Raw genomic sequence first — 14,832 nt, 5'->3', positions numbered from 1 at the left:
ATCAAACCTGTCACAAAACATGTAGCCCAAGGGTTAAACAGGTATACTTAGTTGTTTATACAATTTACTTCCGGGATCAAAGTTAGATATGTTTAAGGAAAATGGCACGACGAATTGCGTAATTTTACATAGCGGCTAGACTGCTTAATTAAATATATATGTTGAAACATAACTATCTAGTAGTTGGAGTTAGAGAGAGAGAGGAATTGGGTAGAAATGCTAGATTGATATGGTCACCATCACTTGATAATATCTACCTAAAATGTTATGTTTAAATATTAAAGACTGTTGCTATGTTAAATAAAACTGGTTAAAAGGTTATGTTTGTTGTATTAAATGGCCACGCTACGTTACACTACCTAGGTGCCCGCTCGTGATGAAATGAGGCACAGAGGGGCACGTGGGGTCTTCCTCTAACATCAAAGCTGGAAAGTCGCCATATGACCTATAATTGTGTCGGTGCGACGTTACATCCAACAAAATGGATAAATGAAATACCTGATATCTCTGCATTATGAATTCAATCTGGCATCATAATTCACAAAACAGACCTGATGGAACATGTTATTCTGATGTCTTGTCTGAAATTTGGTTGAACGCTGAAAGAACCGGTTATAACTTAGAGATAAAGTGCAGCGGTGAAAATCGGTCAGTTCGTTTTTCTTTTCAAAAGCAAATGTTTGCAGAGTGTAATGCAGATCAAACACAGATAGATAGTAGTTTGTCATGCTAAGGTAAACCTGAGCATGTTTAGTTTACGTCCTTTATTTTGCTAGTTTGTTTGGTGATTCAGAAGCTGATATGATTAATATGTTTAGGTGTACCCACCCTTTCATTAAAGTGCCATTATTTACTTTTGTACACTTATTCAAAAAGTCTAAAGCAATGGGTAATGGTGTTATATTCAGTGAGACGTTACAAATGGTCTTTAAGTACTATTCATGCATTAGTTATTTTAGCGGAATCTGCACAGAATGAAAGTCAGGAAAGATTTTTTCCAATATAGGAGCTACTTCTTACATTTAAAAGGAAATTTGTTTACACTACCGCAATGTGAAGATGGTTTGATTGGAGAAACGATTGCTTAGGCGAACATTCATGAGAACCAGATTTGTCATTGCGTTTTATTTGTGTAAATCTGGTGCTTTCAAAAAATATTAAAACATAACAAATATCTTCGTCTTTCCTGTTTGGGGGTTTTATTGGCAAAACTAATAATTCAAATAACAGAAACATCATTATAGACGTATTCAATAATATTTGATATTTTATAAAGGAATATGTGACAAGAATGTAATGCGTGTGCATAGATGCTATTCTAATACAGATTAAAGAGTATTATATACAATAACTTGTATGCGTGTGAGCATATGTTCCCTGGTGTACTTATAAAGTACTCATGAAAAGAACAACAAAAGAAACAACTCGTAAACGGACGGATATACAACTTTCTAAATTATTTGCAAAAAAAAAAAGACTGATCCAACATGACCAGATTCAAACATAGCGTAGAGATCATCAAAATAAATATTCTGACCAGGTATAATGAAGATAGGATCATTAATGAGTCATCTACATTGTTAACAAGGTTTTAGTGTGTTTTGAGCACGTGACCTAGTTTTTGACCTCACATGACCCAGAATCAAACCAGACCAATGGATTATCAAGATAAAAATTCTGATCAGCTGTCATGAAGATATGATCATAAATCTGGTGCGTTGAAAAAATGTTTTTGTTTTTGAGTTGGTGACCTAGTTTTTGATCCTACATTACTAAGTTTCAAGCTTGGCTTAAGGATCATCAAGATAAAGATTATAACCGCGTTTCATGAAGTGAAGATATTGCCATAATTGTGGCCTCTAAAGTGTAAATAAGTTTTTCCTTTAATTTGAGCGAATGCCCTAGTTTTTAAATCCATATCATTCATATCCAAATTTAGCATTGCAATCATCAATATAAACATTCAGACCAAGTTTCAAGAAGATAGAATTATAAATGTGGCCTCTAGAGTATGAACAAGCTGTTCCTTTCAACTGACTGAGTGCCCTGGTTTTTTACCCCACAAAACCCAGTTTCAAACTTGGCCTATGAAGAAGGGGTAATAAATGTGGCCTCTAGACTGTTAACGATCTTTTTCCTTTGATCTGAGTGTGTGACCTAGTTTTTTACTCATCATGACCGAGTTTCAAATTTGGTATAGAAATCATCAAGATAGATATTTTTACCAAGATTCATGAAGATAGGATTTTAAATGTGGCCCTAAAAATTGTTAACAAGTTTTTCCTTTGATTTGACAAGGTGACCTCGTTTTGGATCCCGTATGACCCAGTTTCAAACCTAATCTAGAGATCATCAAAATAAACGTTCTGTGCAAGTGTGTTTCATATCAAACATATATGAAACCTCCATAGGGCTGAAAGGACGAAAGTAGAAAATTTTGTCCATTTCAGGGGCAATAACTCTAGAAGCCATGATGAATTCTAGCCGGTTTTCTAGAGGAACCGAAATCCTATTTTGACTTAAGATGTGTGTAAGTGTAGTTAGAATCGTGTTCACAAGGTAAGAATTAACACATCTGACTCTATCAGAGGTCAATCAGGGGCCGTAACACCGGAACCTATGACTGGATCTGACGGATTCATTATAGAATCCAAGATATATTGTTGTTAAGATATTTTGCATGTTTCTATAAAAATCAAACCATAACTAAGGTCTCTATATGGCTGCAAAGTAAAAAAATATAAATTTTGGCCCTTTATGGGACCGTAACTCTGGAACCCATGATGGGATCGGCAGAAACTGGGATATTATGCAAATGAATGTTGTGTGCAAGTTTGGTAAATATCCAATCATAAATAAAAATGCTTTTGTGCAGATAGAACCAAATATCCATTTTTGCCTTTTCAGGGGCCGTTACTCTGGAACCCATTGTGGGATATCGCTGGTTCAAGAAGGTAACCAAGATCTTATTTTGATGTGTGCAGGTTTTGTTAAAATCCAAATCATAAATTGAAACCGCATTTTTGTGGACAATACCAAAATAGCCCATTTCTGGTCATTCCAAGGGCCGTTACTCTAGAACCCATATTGGAATTTGGCTGGTTCAAAAAAAGAAATCGAGATCTTATGGTGATACAAGTTGTGTGCAAGTTTGGTGAATACCAAATCACAAATGAAATCACAATCGTGCAGATAAGACCATAATAATAGCTTATGTTTACCCTTTCATGTTGGGAATGGCTGGTTAAAAAGGAACCAATATCTTATGGTGATACAAGTTGTATTCAAGTGTGGTTAAAATCCAATTATTAAACTAGAACTGTGTCCATGGGACACAGATGCCCCCACTACATGACAAAGGACACAAATATTTTCCTAGGTCAGGGGCCATAACTCCTACAATACTGAATGAATCCGGACGTGAAACCCCAGGTGCACAACTGCACATGCTGACCAACACTCCTGTAAATTTTGGTGACTCTAGGACAAATACTTCTGGAGCTACGCGCGACACAACATTAAAATGACAATTTTTTAACCAAGTCAGGGGCCATAACTGCTACACGACTGAATGAATCCGGACGCGAAACCCCAGGTGCACAACTGCACATGCTGACCAACATTCCTGTAAACTTTGGTGACTCTAGGTCAAATACTTTTGGAGCTACGCGCGACACAACATTAAAATGACAAATTTTTAACCAGTTTAACCAAGTCAGGGGCCATAACTCCTACACGACTGAACGAATCCGGACGCGAAACCCCAGGTGCACAACTGCACATGCTGACCAACATTCCTGTAAACTTTGGTGACACTAGGTCAAATACTTTTGGAGCTACGCGCGACACAACATTAAAATGACCTTTTTTTTACTAAGTCAGGGGCCATAACTCCCACACGACTGGATGAATCCGGACGCGAAACCCCAGGTGCACAACTATACATGCTGACCAACATTCCTGTCAAGTTTTGTGACTCTACGTCAAATACTTTTAGAGCTAGGCGCGACACAACATTCTTGGACGCACGGACGGAAGGACGGACAAGGGCAAATCTATATCACCCCCCCCCCCCCTCCCCCACCAAAGTGGGGGCATAAAAACGGCTATGTGCAGACAAGACCAAAATAGTCAATTTCTGGTCATTTCAGGGGCCGTTACTCTAGAACTTATAAGGAATATCAGTGTGGGGAATCACGTGACCCAAAATGGTACGGAACACGGAAATCAACATGGAGGATTTCTTACTTTTTTACCAATTTTCAAAGGTAAGTAAAAACTACAGCATCTATTTTACTCTTATTATAGCGCAGTCTATGCGCATTTTGATGCTCTTTCCAGCGATGTATGTGTCTTGTCTACGTTTCTTCTAGTTTTGGAGTTACCTTCGAGGTTTTGACCGAACCGATGATAATTTTCTGTAAAAACGCAATGGTACGATACACGTAATTACTCTTTGCACACAAAAATCTATGTAATTTGCAGCTTTTCGTACTTGTTTCAATCTGTAACTGTTAGATCTTTATCATATAGTAACCATGCACAGTGTTTCTTTATGATCTTTTGTGAATTCTTGCAAAAAAATCGACAAACTACTGAAATGGTACGCGACACTTGCTATGATACGCAACACGTACTAACTGTTGGCAGTCTGATACGCAACGCGTGCATGTGTCACCATTTCAAACGTGGTTTTCAGTTTTTAAGATCGTTCAGAAGCACTGCAATCTTTATTTATGTTTAAAGAGGTCAGCACGCTAAGACTTTCATGTTTCAAAATTACATAAAATCTAATTATCTTATTTCAAAAGGGCGCAGTTGTTTAGTTTTATAATCTTGTATACTTTTCCTCTACAGAAATGGCCAAACCTAAGAAGAAACGGAGTCTGACACTTGGGAAAAAGTAGTGGATAAAGAAGCAAAACAAGAATATCAATATCAAAGTAACTTTCCAATTGCCGCAATGCGCCAGGAAATCACCAGCGAGAAAACAAACAAAAAGACTGCTTACGCCATCTGAATCCCCTCTGCAATTTATATCCAGCAAACTGAAGAATAAAGTCATTTAGGTCACCTGTCGCTTCCAAAAAAAAAAAAACAACGAACATAGAATAACTCACGGGTAAAGTTAAAGTCTTCAAGATCACTTTTTGGACCTGTAGAGGAAAACAGAGATATGTAAAGACGATGTAGAGCACTTCTTAAACACTGGATTGCAAGTGTGAAGAGCTGCATAATACAATGTAGTCCCCGTTGATGTGACTGATGAAGCAATTAATGAAAATTATTGTCAGAAGTTTTCTCGGTATTATAAGAGGAGATGGACTTGATGAAGTATAATAAAATTTCTAAAATTGGTTAAAGATAAAAAAAATCCCAGTGAACAGTATAGCATTTTTTGTGGATGGAAGTTGTTTGTTGGTTTGGGTGCACTAATACAACACAAATGAGATACTCGAACAAAACTAAGATGTTTTGGAAACTTGGCTGGAGAATGTTTGGAGGACGGTTTATTCGTTTTATGAGCGGATACAAAAATAGGGAAGAGAACGTATTGGGAATGTCAGATCCAGGGCTGGCATCACCCTAAACATCTTTGATAAACTTTGCCGTACCAGATTTGCTAGTGTTCATAACATTTAGTAACAAATAACATCATCTAAAATTTGAACGAATTATTGAACTCTAAATAAATGTTACTATTAGAGATAGTACCTAAGTTTTTCAAATCATAGGTTTGAAGTTAAAAAGCTTTGAAATGAAGACAAGTGTCCATATATTTTTCAAAAACAGAAATATAGACAATATTTTAACCAGAAGTGTGGAGTTATGAGCATTTAATATTTTCATGTTAAAGAAAATTTTGTGATCAAGGAAATGTAACTCTTCTCGAACATGGAGAGCATAAACATCAAAGGGACATAATATAGTGAATATTTACTAATTGGGTGCATTTGATTTAACATTTAACTTTGATCTGGATTGCTAAATAATGATCCATGATACTGTGTGCTAAAAAAAATAGAACATCTGGAACAGTCTATTAAAAGCAAAACTATGCTGTAGCAGAATGCAAATAGTGAAGCTCTAACTGGGACTCGAACCCAGGTCCTCTCACACCTAAGGCAGACACTCTACCACTTCCCTATAACAGCAGCAGCTAAATGCTATGCAGTTTAATTGCCTGGATTACATTGCGTGAACTGGAACAATAATCGGTGACTCCGGATTATCGGCGTATTCGCTTTGTTACCTAACGGCAATTTCCGTGTAAAGAAAAAATATAATCTAATGCTGCCAACGTCATAATCGGCCAAATCTGCCCAAATTTCTCAGACGTGTTGTTCAGAGTATGAACTTACTAAATGGTAGTACCAGTGAAATATAACTTACACTGAATCTTTTATATTTGCCCTTTTAGCAGCTGTCGAACGGAAAAGACCGTAAGCTTTGTCCAAATATAAGTAATTATTTTACCAGTTTTGAGAGGATTTCAATTGATGGGAAATTACAGTTACAAACTAGATACCTTTCTGCAACACATGGAGTCATTAGCATTCACTGTCAGTAAGTATTATGACTAAGATCGAGTGTCATTCATACATTTCAAAGAATATAGACAGAGTCTTTTGTTTACATTTTTTATCGTAACCGGTGCATTTGTAAAAATCACTTTAGTTTGAAAAATCAAAGTATGCTAAGAGCTATGGTACGGTCTCTATTACTATATACCTTTCTTACGCATTTTAGCCGATAGTTTCGATAGTTTCTTGATGGAAACATTTAACAGAAAACGTTTTTTTTTTGCAGTATCATTGAAAAAAAATACTACACTACATTTTGTATATGGGGTGTGGTAAACCTATCCCCCTTGGCCAGACCAACATTATCTGCTACCCCTGTACAGTACCTTTTAACGTTATGGTGCATCCCGAGACATAAAACAATCATACAAATTAAATAGTCTTCATCGGATCACGTTTTAAAAAGTTCACCCACCACATCATGTTTGCGAACTGGGTGAGCTTTTATATTATGTACGATTGTTTTATGTCTCGGGATGTACAATACTGTATATGGGCGTAGCTAATATGGGGTCTGGCCAAGGGGGTATGTTTTTCAGACCCCATGTGTCTGTGTGATATTTTTTGAGCGAATAAATCGTCTTGGTATATCTGTAATTGTTTCATAATACTCTACTCGCGATTTTATGGATTTTGTGTTACTGTGTTTATAGTTGGCACTTTTATGTTTTTTATGTGACGGTATCACCATTTTGACGTTGTTTCTAGTTTCAGTTTTGTATATCCGTATATATATATACATATGTCTGTACATACTTGCAATTTGCTCAAGTATTATTTATGTGTGAGTAAAGTGTGATTTAACCAGGAGTTCAAGTTAAATAAGTATTTTATATTTACGTACAAAAGATGAACAATTAATTAATAATTATAATAATTTAAACTGATTTTGTATTTTGTGTCTATATTGTCCATTGAAACAGTATTCCAGATACTTACGAGCGGAAAGAGGCTTTGGAAGAACCAACACAAGATCCAAACTACCTAGTTTTCTCATATAAAGAGGCTGGTATCAGTGGGGCGCTAACATAAACCCTCTATCTTTTCAATTTCACAGTGATTAGAAACTTGGGTAACAGTTCGGTTACTTCTTTATTGCAATTAAAAACATAATTAAACAAAATTATGTCACTAAAACATGTGCAAAAAAAGAACATATCATTTTTTCAATTGACAAAAAAGCTATCAAAGCTCATTTTCATTATCTATACAGAATATATACAGCAAGCTACCAACAATAAATTAAAACAAAATCAAAGAAGAACACTGTCATTAGAAATTTCTTTTTCTCAATGTCATTAAGTCTTTCTATTCCCATTCAGTATGTCAATTTATATCACATAATGACCTTTTGCATAAAATTTAGCCCCATGATTTTAATCACACTGTTTTCACATTGTTTACTGAATACATCAAATTTTCCCTACCATTTACTATTAAAATCATCGGTTCTTTCTTCACTCAGTATCTATTTCACTTCCCGTATTTGTATTAAATTCCTCGTCTCATTTAGTGTAGATTTATATCACATTCCCTTTCACATTAAGTACTGAAATAATTTTTCTTTTCTTCAGTTCATTTGTATTTATTTCATCTTCCTTTTATTTTGGGTACTGATATCGTAACTATTTCTTTCCTCGTCCATATGGAATTCTCAGGCCAGTCCCATCCTCTTCATCGGTAGCATTTTAGATCCATTCGTCCTAGCCTTCTCCCACCTTATACACAGAGCTCCTTTCTGAACTGCGTTCCTTGATGTACTAACAGTTCCCTGTTTTCTTCTCACAAGGGGTCTCTTTCTGCTTGCAGTATCGAACATGTGATTTCTTAACATTTCTTCACACAGTAATTCAGTGTTTAAGAAGTGTTCTACATCGTCTTTGGTATCACTGTTTTCCTCTACATGTCCAAAAAGTGATGTTGAAGACCTTTATCGGGAGTTATTGTAAATTGTTTTTTGGAAACGACAGGTGACCAAATTCACTTTATTTTTTTTTTTATTTGCTGGAGATATATTGTACAGAGGAGATTTAGATGGCGTAAGCAGCCTTTTTGTTTGTTTTCTCGCTGGTGATTTCTTGACGGATTGCGGCAATTGGAAAGTTACTTTAATATTGACATTCTTGTTTTGCTTCTTTATCCACCTCTTTTTCCTAAGTGTCAGACCCGGTTTCTTCTTAGGTTTGGCCATTTCTGTAAAAGAAAAGTATACAAGATTAGAAAACTGCGCCATTCTGAAATAAAATAAATATTTTATGTAATTTTGAAACATGAAAGTCTTAGCGTACTGACCTCTTTAAACATAAATAATGAATGCAGTGCTTCCGAACGATCTTAAAAACTGAAAACCACGTTTGAAATAGTTAATAAAATAATTATGACGAAAATTTGAAGTTAAATCGCCGTTGGTGACACATGCACGTGTTGCGTATCAGACTGCCAACAGTTAGTACGTGTTGCGTATCATAGCAAGTGTCGCGTCCCATTTCAATAGTTTGTCGATTTTTCGCAAGAATTCGCAAAAATCATAAACAAACACTGTGCATGGTTACTATATGATAAAAATCTAACAGTTACAGATTGAAACAAGTTCGACAAGCTGCAAATTACATAGATTTTTGTGTGCAAAGAGTAATTACGTGTATCGTACCATTGTGTTTTTAATGAAAATTATCCTCGCTTCGGTCAAAACCTCGAAGGTAACTAAAAACTAGACTGCGCTATAAAACAAGCAAAATAGATGCTGTAGTTTTTACTAACCTTTGAAAATTGGTAAAAAAGTCAAAAATCCGCCATGTTGATTTCCGTGTTCCGTACCATTTTGGGTCACGTGATTCCCTACACTGAATACGGTTGTTTGAATAAAGGAACTGGTATCTTATAGTGATACCAGTCTTGTGCAAGTTTGGCTAAAATCAAATCATAAATGAAACCACTTTCGTGCAGACAAGACCAGAACTGGCAACTTTTTGCCGTTTTAGAAACCCATGGTGGGATATGGCTTGGTCAAGAAAGGAACCAAGATCTTATGATGATACAAGTTGTGTGCAACTTTGATTATTAGATCAAGTTAGAAATGAAACCTCTACCGTGCAGACAAGAAATTGTTGGCAAGACGCACGACGGACGACAGAAACCAAATGGTCACAAAAGGTCAGCTAAACAACAATTTTCTTCTGCATAAATCAGGGCATGCTTTATTTTCACACATTTTAACATCTGACTCAGAGAGATGCATATCCTAAGTGCTAAAACTTTCACTTAAAGACTCAGTCAGAAAAACTTTGATATCTATATTTACACTGTTCCAAGAATAATAATGAATATAAACATAAAATTAAAAAAAACCCTTAGATTGGCATAATTCAAGAATAAATAGGATTATTGTGTCAACTGTATTTTAATCTATCCGAGAATCAATCCATGTAAACAATTTTGATGTCATGTCGTACATTACAAAATGGCGTCATTAAGTACTTTTGTGAGACAGACACACTTACGGAATTTTAACTACTAATTGAAAATAATGAATCTAAAAAAAGTGGCTTGCAACATTTAAACATTTAAAATGGATCTATATTGTAACTGAATTTGGAATGGAGCTGTTGTAAAACTTGTCTGTTGATGTGGGCGGTCCAGTTTTGTTGTTAGGTTTTTGATGCAAAACAAACATTTATCTTCCCTCTTACAAGTTTCTTGCATTTCTCTTGGTCAATAGACGTCACGTGGTGACAGGACATATCCCATATCCTGTAATTACATTTCAGATCTGAATTTTGATTAAAAACAAAGTGACTGCCGCATCGCTAGCGTAACTGAATAAAGTCAGATTATAAGCTTCAGCTATAGATATCGTCCCCGAGATAAAACAAATAGTGTTTTATTGCCGTTTTCATTTTTGCTAATTTAGTTTTTTTTGTGAATTTAGCCGTAAATAGTGGAAATAGAAGAACTGTAACTCTGTATGGCACGGCCGCGATTACCAGGTTGAAATCTTGTTTTAGTTAAAGTATCGTAAATCAAAGAAATTAACATATTTGTAAGACAGCAGTTTGTTGTAGGATCATTTAATCTACACGCGAGATAAAGAAATTAACAGAAAACGGGACGAAAAACGAAATTTTAACATTGACATTTCTGACATCGTGTAATCTGATGATTTTTCCAAAGGATGAAACATAAAAGTTCTTCAAAACAAGTTCATAACCTGTATAAATGAGCTTCTGCGTTTTATGATTCAGTCAAAATACAGTTCATTTTGCGGCTGGTGTTAATCAACTATAATCAAATCGGAGAAGATTGCAGGATTCCAGTCTGCACTGTAAGTAGCTTTCTTTAATGTAAACAGTATGCGAAGATGTAAAAGGTAGTCAGCAAGATAAAATCGTTACACTGCTTGTTGGTGACAGGCTACGGGATATACGCTGTCGAGGAAATCCATATCAGGCACGAGCTTCGCTCTCGCCTGATATGGATTTCCTCGACAGCGTATATCCCTATCCTGTTACCAACAAGCAGCGTAACTAATAGTTCAAGTTAGTGTTATCGTGATGTTTTCTATATCTGTAGTTGAAACTCAATACGATAAATCGTCGTTGTTTATATTTTTTGTTATCCGCTTGATATAACAAACGTTTTTATCATTTTGAAACTGTTTGTTGTTAAAACTTTATGAATATAAGTACAAACATATACTAAATATTAGGAATATAATACTTGTGCTACGCTTTATTTAAGAAGAAAAATGCTTAAAAGAAATGAAACAATATTAAGTATGTCAAAAAGCGCTGACTCTCTCGTTTTCATAACTGTTGTTGCTTTGGCCTTGGTTGTCTGAAAATAATGAAAACACGTCTGTACTGAAAAACACAGTGTTATGCTTCTCTTTAATCTAAATGTTATCCAAAATCTCGCTTTAATTCTTTCTGACAAAAAAAGAGTTAAAATACGTATTCGGCCATTCTTAAATGCTCGAATTGTTCGTTATCTTGAAAAACAGGCTGAGGCGCGAACTGGTGTATTATAATGCCAGATATAGTGTCAAATTGCCGCATAACGTTGGTTCATTTCCACTCGTATTAATGAAGGCAAAAATGATTTCTGTCGTATTAGTTCAATAGGTATGTTAAATGAAAATAAACAAACGCTTTATGGTGTTTGTCGTCTGATTTAACCACGATTCATCGTTCAGACATTTGAATATTTGTGAGCTTTTGAAATCTTAACCGTGGTAAATCAGAAAATACAATATAATTTAATTAAAAACGAAAATAAGCATGCAGTTGTTCCTACTGACATACATGTACTGACATACCGAATACTTTAACAAATAGCTTTAAATGTCGGTCAGTGTAAATATTATAGATTTTTTTTTTGTATTAATTTCTAAAAAGTTCGTTACTCTATAATTATCGATCTGAAACGCCAATATGTGACAAGCTGACGTGTAATTTCATCTCGAGTGTGTAATTTAAATGAGGAACGTCTAATGTAAAAAAACCGTTGACATACATTATAGGTATGTTAAAATTAGTATGTAATGTATATAAAATGATTATGAGCTTGACATGTACTAGTGCTTTCGTGAAATAGTACGGTATTCCAAAAGTCGCACAATGTTTACGCTGCAAAACTCGAAATAAATCTAAAAACCTGGCAAGGTCGCACATACCATTCAGGTTGTCTAATGTGTCATATTCTGTTCCAGTCTGTGCTGCAGTGATTTCTGGTGTTGCGTAATCATGTTTGCTATCCTTACTGTAAAATTAACGTATTGGTAGGTTAATGCTAGGTTAAATACCTGGGAATGATATGAATAAATCTGAAATTGACAAATTTGTCCTCTAAAAGATATTTTATGGGTGAAAAAAACATTTACTGAGTTTTAAACTATGCATGAGAGTAAGATCAAGATAATCGATTATGTAAAAAAAAAAAAGTCATAGATATGACCGTACCTGTTTCTCTTTCTAGACCTAAATATGATTATACTAACTGCTACGGCCACAACAATAACTGCTGCAGAACCACCAACTGCCCCTCCTATTATTTTGGTAGCACTATGCTCGCTACCGGTGTGAACTGTTTGGTTTTGCGTTTTCATAATGTCGACTGTAAAACAAACAAATGTATAGATGACTATGTAATTTACTTTATAATTTAAAAACTACTGCTTTTTTCCTTATTTACTATTTGATATGTGTTTTGTTTATAGCAAAATGCAAATTCTGAATTGCAAAATGTCGTTAATTGTTACCTGATAACGAGCTCTTAAGATACAAAATAACTTTATCATTCCGTCTTCTACGCACTGTGCAATAAGTGGACAGTTGACATATTTGATGCGACATCACCATAACGATATGAACTTTTACTCCTAGAAACTGTGTTTTTAGAATCACTACAATCTCTTTCATTTCACTCGAATTCGTCAAGTTTTGATTTATCAACTGCATATATATTGTAAATTAGAATATAGAAACTGATTGTGTAGAAAGTAAATATGTTGCAAAAGATGAAATAAAGCACACTTGTTTCCTGTTTTCCTATTTGCTAAAGGAAAATTATGTCACATTTTAAGACATAAGTTTAGTGTATGAAAACTGAAACCAACTTGGTATATATAAAATGTGTAAAACGTATTCTATTTTCTGTTGTTCACTGTGTATACCCATATCGGATCCCTGTCTGTAGAAAATGAGAAAACGGATCCCTCTCTGTTCGCACACAGGACACTCTCTTTGCTAAACAATGAACTCAAACGTCAGTGAGCTCAGAAAATCAAATTTTTTGTCCTAGACACATTTTTGTGCATAAAAACATATGGCCCACGGAATGGCGCAGATATATACCGTTGATTTTCTATTGTTACATTTGTTTTATCATTTCGCACAAGTCCAAACGAAGATGGAATATAGCTGGAGGTACTGGCTTGGATGAACAGTGCGATGCTTATGAAACGTACATACGACTTTCCTTGAATATAGCAAATATCTAGTACCTTAGATCTGAAGCCACTGATCTCATCTTATTTGTAAATAAACAATATGTGGATATTTTTATCATATTTCCTTAAAAACGTTCTACTTTCGATTTCGTTAAGGAACGGGATCCCTCTCAGTCGGCTCAATTTTGCCTCACAGGATCCCTCTTGACTCTCTGTACACGGCACGGGAACACTCTAGGACACAATTATTTTTCTATCGGCACAGGTGCCCTCTCAATTTAACTTCAGTGTTAGAGTATAAAATGGTGTTCGTATTTAATTAAAAACAAAACAATAATTATTGGTTGTTAGCTATGCACAAGTTTTGCAGCGAAAATAGATTGTAAAACTTTAGGGGCGCAATATTCTTCCGCTAAAGAACGAGTGCATATGTATCGATGTAAAAATGATAACCTTTTTATTACATACGCATACAATTTGATGTTACTGAATAAGATTGACAATACTAAAGTAAATAAAAAAGTTAATGCCACGACACACATTCAGTTACGTCACGCATCCGATATGAAAGTCAGGCGTCAGTGTATGGAAAAATATCGATGTTTTCGGTACAGACTTGTGTGCCCGAGCGGACGGGGTTTTGTTATGATAAGTACAGATGTGTCGCTGAACCTTTTCAGACTAGCTATGCATGAATGGCATTTCCTTGTATCAAATCAAATTATACAAATTCGTGTTTAAAAGTTATTTGTGTATCACTAAGATATCTACGGAAGAGCATTAGTGCCAGGTGCGTTTTTAATAACTCGAAATTTCGACTTACGTAACTCGAAATTAACTTGAAATTTCGAATTACTATCTTCCCCTTTTATCAGCAAAATTTGAACGTCCGTCCGTCAGTCAAAGACCAAAAATGTAATGGACGACTTTTGACTCTTCAAAGTGGAATCATCTATATACTCATCCTTTCATTTAGGTATGTCTATATTTCATTGACATATGGGCTCAAACTTAGTAACTCGAAATTTCAAGATACTTAGCTCGAAATTTCGAGAAAGTAACTCGAAATTTCGACTTTAAGTTAGTAACGCAAAATCTCACCATAGTAACTCGAAATTTTGACTAAATTACTCGAAATTTCGAGATAAGTAACTCGAAATTTCGCGTTAATAAATGACATACACCTGGCACTAATGCTTTTCGTAGGTATCAGTAAATTTGATAATAAAATTTATTTTCAATTTAAAAGCATACTAAGGAAAGTAAAAACACCACGATCTATACCCTTAGCAACAGATCGTC

The 14,832-nt window shown here is 35.1% G+C and overlaps 1 long non-coding RNA gene across 1 annotated transcript; it reads right to left on the bottom strand.

The window, feature by feature from the left end:
• Window positions 1-11,299: 11,299 nt before the first annotated feature.
• Window positions 11,300-12,345, bottom strand: LOC128552695 (uncharacterized). Its single transcript, XR_008369142.1, has 2 exons — window positions 12,256-12,345; window positions 11,300-11,417 (listed from the first exon to the last, which is right to left on the bottom strand). It is a non-coding gene; the product is annotated as an uncharacterized LOC128552695 (long non-coding RNA).
• Window positions 12,346-14,832: the final 2,487 nt, after the last annotated feature.

This window comes from Mercenaria mercenaria, unplaced genomic scaffold (genome assembly GCF_021730395.1).
Source record: "Mercenaria mercenaria strain notata unplaced genomic scaffold, MADL_Memer_1 contig_3041, whole genome shotgun sequence".
Classification (NCBI taxonomy): domain Eukaryota; kingdom Metazoa; phylum Mollusca; class Bivalvia; order Venerida; family Veneridae; genus Mercenaria; species Mercenaria mercenaria.
This window is presented reverse-complemented; position numbering and strand designations above follow the sequence as displayed.